This window comes from Copadichromis virginalis, linkage group LG18 (genome assembly GCF_057382275.1).
Source record: "Copadichromis virginalis isolate Kocher_CV1m ecotype Utaka linkage group LG18, C_Virginalis_male_GT1.1, whole genome shotgun sequence".
NCBI classification, from domain to species: Eukaryota; Metazoa; Chordata; class Actinopteri; order Cichliformes; family Cichlidae; genus Copadichromis; species Copadichromis virginalis.
In genome coordinates this window covers 2,340,001-2,348,611 of record NC_140635.1, presented here as the reverse complement: position 1 = coordinate 2,348,611, position 8,611 = coordinate 2,340,001, and the positions used below count along the sequence as shown (strand labels likewise).

Below are 8,611 nucleotides of genomic sequence, written 5' to 3'. Positions count from 1 at the left end.
TCAGGAGCTGCACGCTGTGGTGACCTGTTGTAACAGGAAGCAGCTGGAAGTCACTTTATTAAGATCAGAATTCAGTGAGCTGATTGGTCCATATTCTCTCATTTGTTAGCAGGTGTCCTGATGCTTTTAAAGTAATAATTTGAGCTCTGATTCATTAATAATTACTCGAACCTGCTGGATTAGCTTTAAGATCATGGTCACATGATCATGAGTTTGTGAGTGTAATGTTCTCATTAACATAAAAAGCTGACCTGCAGGATGATTTTGGTGAACAGGCCTCTCAGTCAGCATCACTGATCTGCTTCAGTCTGACTGCTGAGCTGGAAAAAAGCCGAACCTGAAGATTTTTATTCCTCATCTTAAACATGTCAGCTCATCAGATAATGCCTGCATGCTTCTACACTGTCTGCTGTTTGAAAACACATTTCACTGCATTTAATACCAACTTGAAGTTAAATGTGACTGAACAACATCAGAGGTAGAAGAAACACAGAGAGCTGTGGTCTGAAGACAGATGAAATTGTAATCTTTACAAAAAACTTCCAGTAACTGTTTAGGAATTACAGACATTTTTATACACAGTCCCTCATTTTCAGATACTCTAAACTGACTAACAAGTAGTTTGATAATTATGATTTGATCAACTGGTCCTGAATCCAACTGACACCCTCTTCTCTACGAGAAGCCTGAGGTCGGGGGAGCCCGACTATCCTGGAGGGACATTCCCTGCCAGATACATGATGGACAGGTGGAGGAACTGGAGGGTCATGTGCCTGGCGGGACGGTCGATCTAGGACAGGACGAGTATCTACCTTTTTGGAACCATGATAACAGGGTTCTTGCTGATCTTAGCTGGCTTGGACCTGTGTGATGGACCGAGTTGAAAACAGGAGGAGTCACAGAAATTATTTGAAAAATAGGGTTGGCATTTAAACCAAAAATTATATTTACAAAAGTAATAAATGTTGAGCTCATAAAAGAGGTAAAAGAAACAAAACTCAACTCATGTAAAACCACAACTTAACAAACCAACTGACTGCCCAAACAAACATAACTGACCTAAACAGGAAATGACACACAAGGGTATATCTAATGGCTGATCAGACCACTATGACACGTGAGGGGTAACTAAACAAAACACAACTGTAAACAAGAAACAATGCAGTACAGTCTGGTTTGATAATAAACTAAACACCAAAGAAGAAAATCATTAAGCCCTAAACTCAAATATTTAATTAAGGGCAACTACTTTGTTTTTACATTAAAGAAAACACACATTCTCCCCCTTCAGCAGGAAGCGGTGGTGCAGTCCAATTATCCCTGTTGCATTTAATGCTTTCAAACCCTGGCCACCACATTTTGTCTGGCAGCGACTTCAGAGTGTGGCCATGGGTTTGTCCATCACAACCACCTTTCTGATGATCACCATCACCCCATGAGGCAAGCATGGAGCTCCAGACCGAGAGCGGCTGATGGTCATTTGATATTTCTTCCATTACTAAATAATCACACCAACAGTTGTCACCTTCTCACCGAGCTTCCTGCTGATGTCTAGTAGAACGTTCCTGGCTTCTTCAGGTCTACGGTCTTATCTGACATCCTCTGACAGATTTATGGTCAGATTTATAGATGTGAAACTGTGAGTGTTAAAAAACATTTCCTGAAGATGAAAGTTGAATTTCAATGTTTTTTTTCTCTTTGTGCACCAATCTGTTCAGTAATGTTTAATTAATGTGCTTGTTAATATTACTTGAATGTTGTCTCGTCTGTCATGATCAGTAGCAGCAGCTGCAGTGTGTTGGTGCCACAAGGGGGCAGCAGAGTTTACAGCCGCAGATATCAGACCGTTTGCGGTTGGAGTTGTTTCCTCTCAGAGACCAAGAGGCAGACGACAGAACAACTTCAGAGGATCGACGAGCTCTGCTGTGAGTACACTGTGGGTCATCATGATGAATGATAAATGATCCAGGTTGATCAGTTAAAGAGGCATTTCAGTCAGACAGACTGTCTGTCGTCATTCAGGGAGTGAAACGCTTTCATTCCGTCAGTGTTTTATAACCAGCGAGTGAAACTGAAAGTGAGTGCTGCCATTAATCAGCTCAGATAAAACAGGACGACCACACAGTAATGGAGTTTATTTATTTAATCCCAAATGTGGGATGACTGTGTCACTAATGTGTGAGTGTGGATGATAGTCTGTGGAAAACAAAAAGCAAACAGAAACCGAAACAAACAAACTGCTGGGGAGGAGAGAGAGAGAAAGTTACAGGGTGTGGTCCAGCAGTCAGATTTCCTCAGGAAAGACGATAGCTGAGTGGTCAGAGCACGCTTTGAACAGTCCAAAAATTACCTCCTTCTCCTTAACATTTTTTCTTCATCACAGTGGGAAACATTACAAGGTGAAGGAAAGGTATTAAGGAGGATTTTTAAGGACTTAAAAACGAGAAGGAACTACAGTGACAGAAGATGGACTACAAAATGTGCATCTCACTCTGTGTTCTTCAATTTATATGTTATTACCACTCACAACTATATTAAAAAAAAATCATGGTAGCAAACAAAGTTATAGTTGAGTCATATAACACTGAGATTTATGTAATTGTATAATAAGGGCCCAAAAACTGCAGGTAATAATAGTGATGGGACGTTCTGTATCGAGGCTTCGGAGCGTGTGTCGAGTAATGAGGGGGCGTTTCCGCGAAGCGCGTATCGAGGCTTGCTTCATTTATGGGAGGAGCTGAAAATGATGACGTCCGAAGCCTCGCTGCCCGGCTGTACCACGTGACTGGTTCATGAAGCGGTTCGAATTTTTTCCGCGAGCTATGAGAGCGATATAAACCCTCAGACTTCATCCAAAATGTGGGTGTTTGATGGAGAGTTGCGGTTAGTGAGAGTTTGGAGACCGTTTGGAGGTTTATGAGAGTGAGGAAAGTCAGGAGAGAATGGAGCCGGCTAAGAAGAGGAGGATGTCCTCCCCTGTGTGGGAACATTTTGATCTTATTCCTCCCAACAAGGTATGTAAATTTCTACAGAAGATGTATTTTCATGATACTGATGGTGCAATACAACCTATGTTAGGCTGTCTGTACTTTTGTACAAGGTGAAGTGTTTGCTATGTGCCAGGGAGCTGGGATATAACAGCAACACCTCATCCATGCTTAGGCACTGCAGAGCTATGCATGAGAATAAGGGGAACACCGATTGTGGAGCAAGACCAGGTGAGCCATCAAATGCCATGATACTATAGCATGCAGTAATGTTACTAAATGATATAACAATATCATACAATGCAATAAGTGACGTGTGTGATATTTAAATTTGTGCTTTGTTTTTATTGTCTTTCCATACTGCCAGCATAAATATACACAGTATACTGCATCACTACAATATAGGTGTTTTACACACTCCTTTTGTTGTTGACATTTACAGGCTGTGTGCAAAATGCCACACTCTTCAAATTCATACCAGCTATTATTTTTACGTCCAGTAGGTGTCCTGCTAGAGCAAATGAAGCTTCATGAAGCTTCGCGTTGGGGTGAACCAATTGGATGAAAAGCTTCAGTGCTTCATGGGGCTTCATCTGCCCATCACTACGTAATAATATGGAAATGCAGCCCGGTAGTAAGGTGGTAATAGTTCGGCAGCAAGGCAGAAACAAGAAGGTAATAATGTGATAATTACTGGTGGAGGACATGTTTTCTGTAGGCTACCTGTTCATTTTTCTTTAGCTTTATTTATATTAATGTACACATCTCCAGTTATCCTCTGCTGCTGAGACAGTCAAATTAAGTTCTTCAAATAAGGTTCTTGGGAAATGATCTGGAACATTGTGCAACCTCATCAAATGGGACTGGATCATAACAGTTCGATGTGAAGGAATGCAGAGTGATCAGCTACTCTGTGGATTTGGAGCAGAAATGTCCCGAGCTCCTCACGGGAAGATTACAAAATGTGCACATCGACAAAGCAGATGGTCCAGTTCATACAAACACAGCAGCGGTCCCCAACCCCTGGGTCCCGGACCAGTACCGGGCCACGAGAGTTGAGGCTCATACCGCACAGAAAAAATAAATAACTTACATTAATTTCATTTTATTTATTATCTGACTCTGAACAGTGTTTTATTTTGAAAAAGACTGAATTCTCTCATTTACTTCCGTCTATGACTGACTCTTGACGCATGTCAAGATACATTAGTAGCTAATATTAAACCTCCAAGCTAGCAAAATGAGTAAAAAACAGATGTCTTTGGAGGGTTTCTTTGCAAAGGGAAAAAGGCCCAGTGAGGAGGCAGAAGAAGAGTGTATGACAACCACTAAGAAAAAGAAAGCTGTATTTAACAGACAATAACAAAATACCTACTTGAAATATGGATTTATCGCGACAGGCGATTCCCACGCACCAAGCCCGCTCTGCATAATATGCAGCGACCGGCTCTCCAATGAGGCAATGAAGCCTTCAAAACTGCTTCGTCACTTGGAGATCAAGCACCCAACATTAAAAAACAAGCCTTTGGAGTATTTTGAAAGAAAAAAGCGGGAACAACAGGGACAGAAGCAATTACTGAGGGCCTCCACAACAACAAATACAGGTGCACTGAGAGCATCATACTTGGTGGCTAACCGTATTGCTAAGGCTAAAAAGTCATTCACTATTGGTGAAGAATTGATCCTTCCTGCCACTAAAGACATTTGCTGTGAACTTTTTGGGGAGGTGGCGGCTGAAAGGATAGCACAGGTGCCTCTGTCGGCTAGCACTGTTACTCATCGCATTGATGAAATAGCAGAGGACGCTGAGACACAGTTGTTGGAGAAAATTAATACATCACCATGGTACGCTTTGCAGGTTGATGAGTCTACAGATGTGGACAATAAGGCAATACTACTTGTTTATGTGCGATGCCTTTATCAGGAGGATGCTGCTAATAAAGTTACACAATTACACAGTGAATTCGCGTGTAATATTATATTTACAAAATACCACAGTTTTTGTCTTGGTCATATCATTTTATTTTGTTGTATTTATCCGTGACACCTGCCGGTCCGTGAAAATATTGTCTGACATTAAACCGGTCCGTGACGCAAAAAAGGTCCAGGACCTCTACATTGGAGAGACCAAACAGCCACTTCACAAGCGCATGGCACAACTTAGGCTACGTTCACACTGCAGGTCTTAATGCTCAATTCCGATTTTTTGATCAAATCCGATTTTTTTGTCTGCGTGTTCACTCTACAAATAAAATGCGACAGCAAACGCGCTCTAGTGTGAACGCTCAAAGCGGCCGCATGCACAAAAGAAGACTTCACACACAACGCGCTCAGTTTAGACCCAGAGCAAACACTATTGTTTGACTGATGGCCTTAATATAAAGACTTCGGACTTTACGTTTCCCAATTTTTGCTTTAAGTTAATTTGTTATTTACATAACAATGTAAATAACCTAATAATGATCCTTATTGCTGTTTTAGAGGAGCGGTGCTTCAAAGGATAGCTGCAGATTACACAGTACAAATAAAATGTTCACGTTTCTCCAACGTTGTCTTCCCAACAGTTTCACTGACATCTACACGGGATGGCCAGGAAGCGTTCGTGATGTCTTATCGGGCGCTTCTCCGGCGCTGATGGCTTCTGTCTTGTGACGGTGACGTAAAAGACGGATTTAATGCGACATGACCGTTCAAACAGCAGTCGCTTTCTAAAACATCGGATATGTATCGGATTCAGCACCACATACGAAAGTGACCCAGATCGGATTTGAAAATATTGGATTTGTGCCGTTCACACTGTCATAGCATGATCGGATATGGGTCGCATAGGGTCAGAAAAATCGGATTTGATGCGCTTTCGCCTGCAGTGTGAACGTAGCCATAGAAGAGCCACCTCCACAGGAAGAGACTCAGCTGTCCATGTGCATCTAAAGGTCAAAGGTCACTCTTTCGAGGATGCCAATGTTCACATTTTGGACAGAGAGGACAGATGGTTTGAAAGAGGAGTGAAAGAAGCCATTTATGTCCACTGTGAGCGACCATCTTTGAACAGAGGTGGGGGTTTACGACACCAACTCTCTGCCATCTATAATCCAGTTTTGAGTAGGGTTGAACGATATATCGCATTTGCGATAATATCGCGACATGATCAAGTGCAATTTTCTAACCGCAAAGGCTGCGATTATACTCTGGACATGTCCAAATTCATGGGCTGCATCCTCCTGAGGCCGCATTTGTAGACCGATTACGTCACAGCGACGCGCCGAAGGCTGTCCAAGGTCGTGTCCAAATTCATGGGATGCATTCTCCTGAGGACCCGGCCTTCGCGGTCTACGTGGGCCGGGTCCTCAGAAGATCGGGTAGGCCGGAAGTAAACGGCCGTGAAATTGGACGGTCTAGCCTTCTGATTAGCGTCACCGCTGTCTCGGTGGAGTTTAATAAACTCAGCCGTCTGCTCCTTGCTGTCTAAAATATAACAGGACACTGGAGTAAACTCTCGGCCATCTCATACTTCTGTTTAATCAGTTTTCTGTTTGACGTTTAGTCAGCTGTGTAAAAACCAAGGAGGAACCCACCCGGGGGATTAATAAAGTTTTATTTTATCTAATCTAATAACTTTAATCTCAGCCAAACCGATTTACTCACGAACAAACAAAACACTGAAAAAAGCCCAACAATAACATTTTTAGGTTGTCTAAGTGACTTATATATTACGTTTGTCACGGCCGGGCGGGTTACACACAGTAATTCGGCGTGCCCGTGTGGCGTGCTGGCTAGACCCAAGCGCGGCGAAGGCTAGCGGTGGGTTTGGAGCAGGCACGCAGTTATTCTAGTAACGATCAGTGCCCGAAGCGTGGCTTCGGAACGGTCGTTACCGACAGAGAGCGAGCGGAGCCGGGAAGAGAAAAAGGATTGAAGGGATAATCACTCACGGTTGCTGAATCAGGCGGAGACTGACGTCGGCAGAGTTTCGGAGCTCCTGACACGAAGAGAATGATGTCTGAGCGGCGAACAGGTGGGTGGCGTCTCTCTTTTAACCCCGGCCCCGTGATCAGCTGATCACAGCTGATCACCGGCTGACAACGTTTAACCCGAGCAGCGAAAGTCCGCGGTGATCTGAAAATGATGTGCCGGGAGTTGTGCCATTCTCGGCCGCATCAGTAACCCTCGAGCTCCCGGCTAGCTATCGAGCTGGTGGGTAGCAGACGTCTCCGAAAACGTCGAAGCACTTTAGCAAAGATGCGATATCTTGATAAACCGAGCAGATATTTGATGTTTACACAGCTACTTTCTCGCCTGAAAATATGTTAAAAGTTTATTTTGTGACCCAGAAAGATTAATAAGAGTAATTTTAAAACTTAGTAGCGGCCGCCATTAGCCGGAAACTGGAGCTTGGCTGGGCCGCGCTATGAATTCTGGGATATGGTGGGCCACGAAGGACACACCCGACCCATCCTTCAAATTCGGAAAAAGGAGCACGCATTTGTCGGCTGCATTCGGAGGGGTCTACGTATTTGGACAGCCTTCGGCGCGTCGCTGTGACGTAATCGGTCTACAAATGCGGCCTCAGGAGAATGCAGCCCATGAATTTGGACACGACACAAATTACTACCATATCCCAGAATTCATAGCGCGGCCCAGCCAAACTCTAGTTTCCAGCAATGGCGGCCGCTACTAAGTTTTAAAATTACTCATACTAATCTTTCTGGGTCACAAAATAAACTTTTAACATATTTTCAGGCGAGAAAGTAGTTGTGTAAACATCAAATATCTGCTCGGTTTATCAAGATATCCCATATTTGCAAAAGTGCTTCGACGTTTTCAGAGGCGTCTGCTACCCACCAGCTCGACAGCTAGCCGGGAGCTCGAGGGTTACTGATGCGGCCGAGAACGGCACAACTCCCGGCACATCATTTTCAGATCACCGCGGAGTTTCGCTGCTCAGGTTAAACGTAATATATAAGTCACTTAGACGACCTAAAAATGTTATTGTTGGGCTTTTTTCAGTGTTTTGTTTGTTCGTGAGTAAATCGGTTTGGCTGAGATTAAAGTTATTAGATTAGATAAAATAAAACTTTATTAATCCCCCGGGTGGGTTCCTCCTTGGTTTTCACACAGCTGACTAAACGTCAAACAGAAAACTTATTAAACAGAAGTATGAGACAGTCGAGAATTTACACCAGTGTCTGGTTATATTTTAGATAGCAAGAAGCAGACGGCCGAGTTTATTAAACTCCACCGAGACAGCGGTGACGCTAATCAGAACTAGACCGTCCAATTTCACCCCTTTAAATTTTAAAGGCGTGTTTGTGTGTGTGTTTATACAATTGCTATTATGTTTGCACTTTATGTGTAATGTTACTGACTGCAGAGATCAGTAAGATGTGTGTATTTTTTATTTATTAGTTTTATTTATTTAATTTTTTTTTTTAATTGAATGACTGTCTAGTAGTTCACAGATGTCGAAAAACTGAGTGTGGTAAAGCCACTGATTTTTTTTATGTATATTTCTGCAATCTGCACATTGTACTGACTTTCATTTTAATGTTTACACCAGGGTTCCTTGTCAGCACTTTATGCTCAGATGTTTGTAAGCTAAAAATAAACTATTGTGTATGTTCAAA

General features: G+C 42.9%; 1 protein-coding gene across 1 annotated transcript in view; it reads left to right on the top strand.

Annotated features, from left to right (window-relative positions):
• The first annotated feature begins 242 nt into the window (after positions 1 to 242).
• Positions 243 to 8,611, top strand: part of LOC146686893 (uncharacterized) — a 16,839-nt gene continuing 8,470 nt past the window's right edge. The window contains exon 1 of the mRNA XM_085438999.1: positions 243 to 1,925. The gene's annotated coding sequence lies outside the window, so the exon portion shown is untranslated. The remainder of the gene's footprint in view (positions 1,926 to 8,611) is intronic.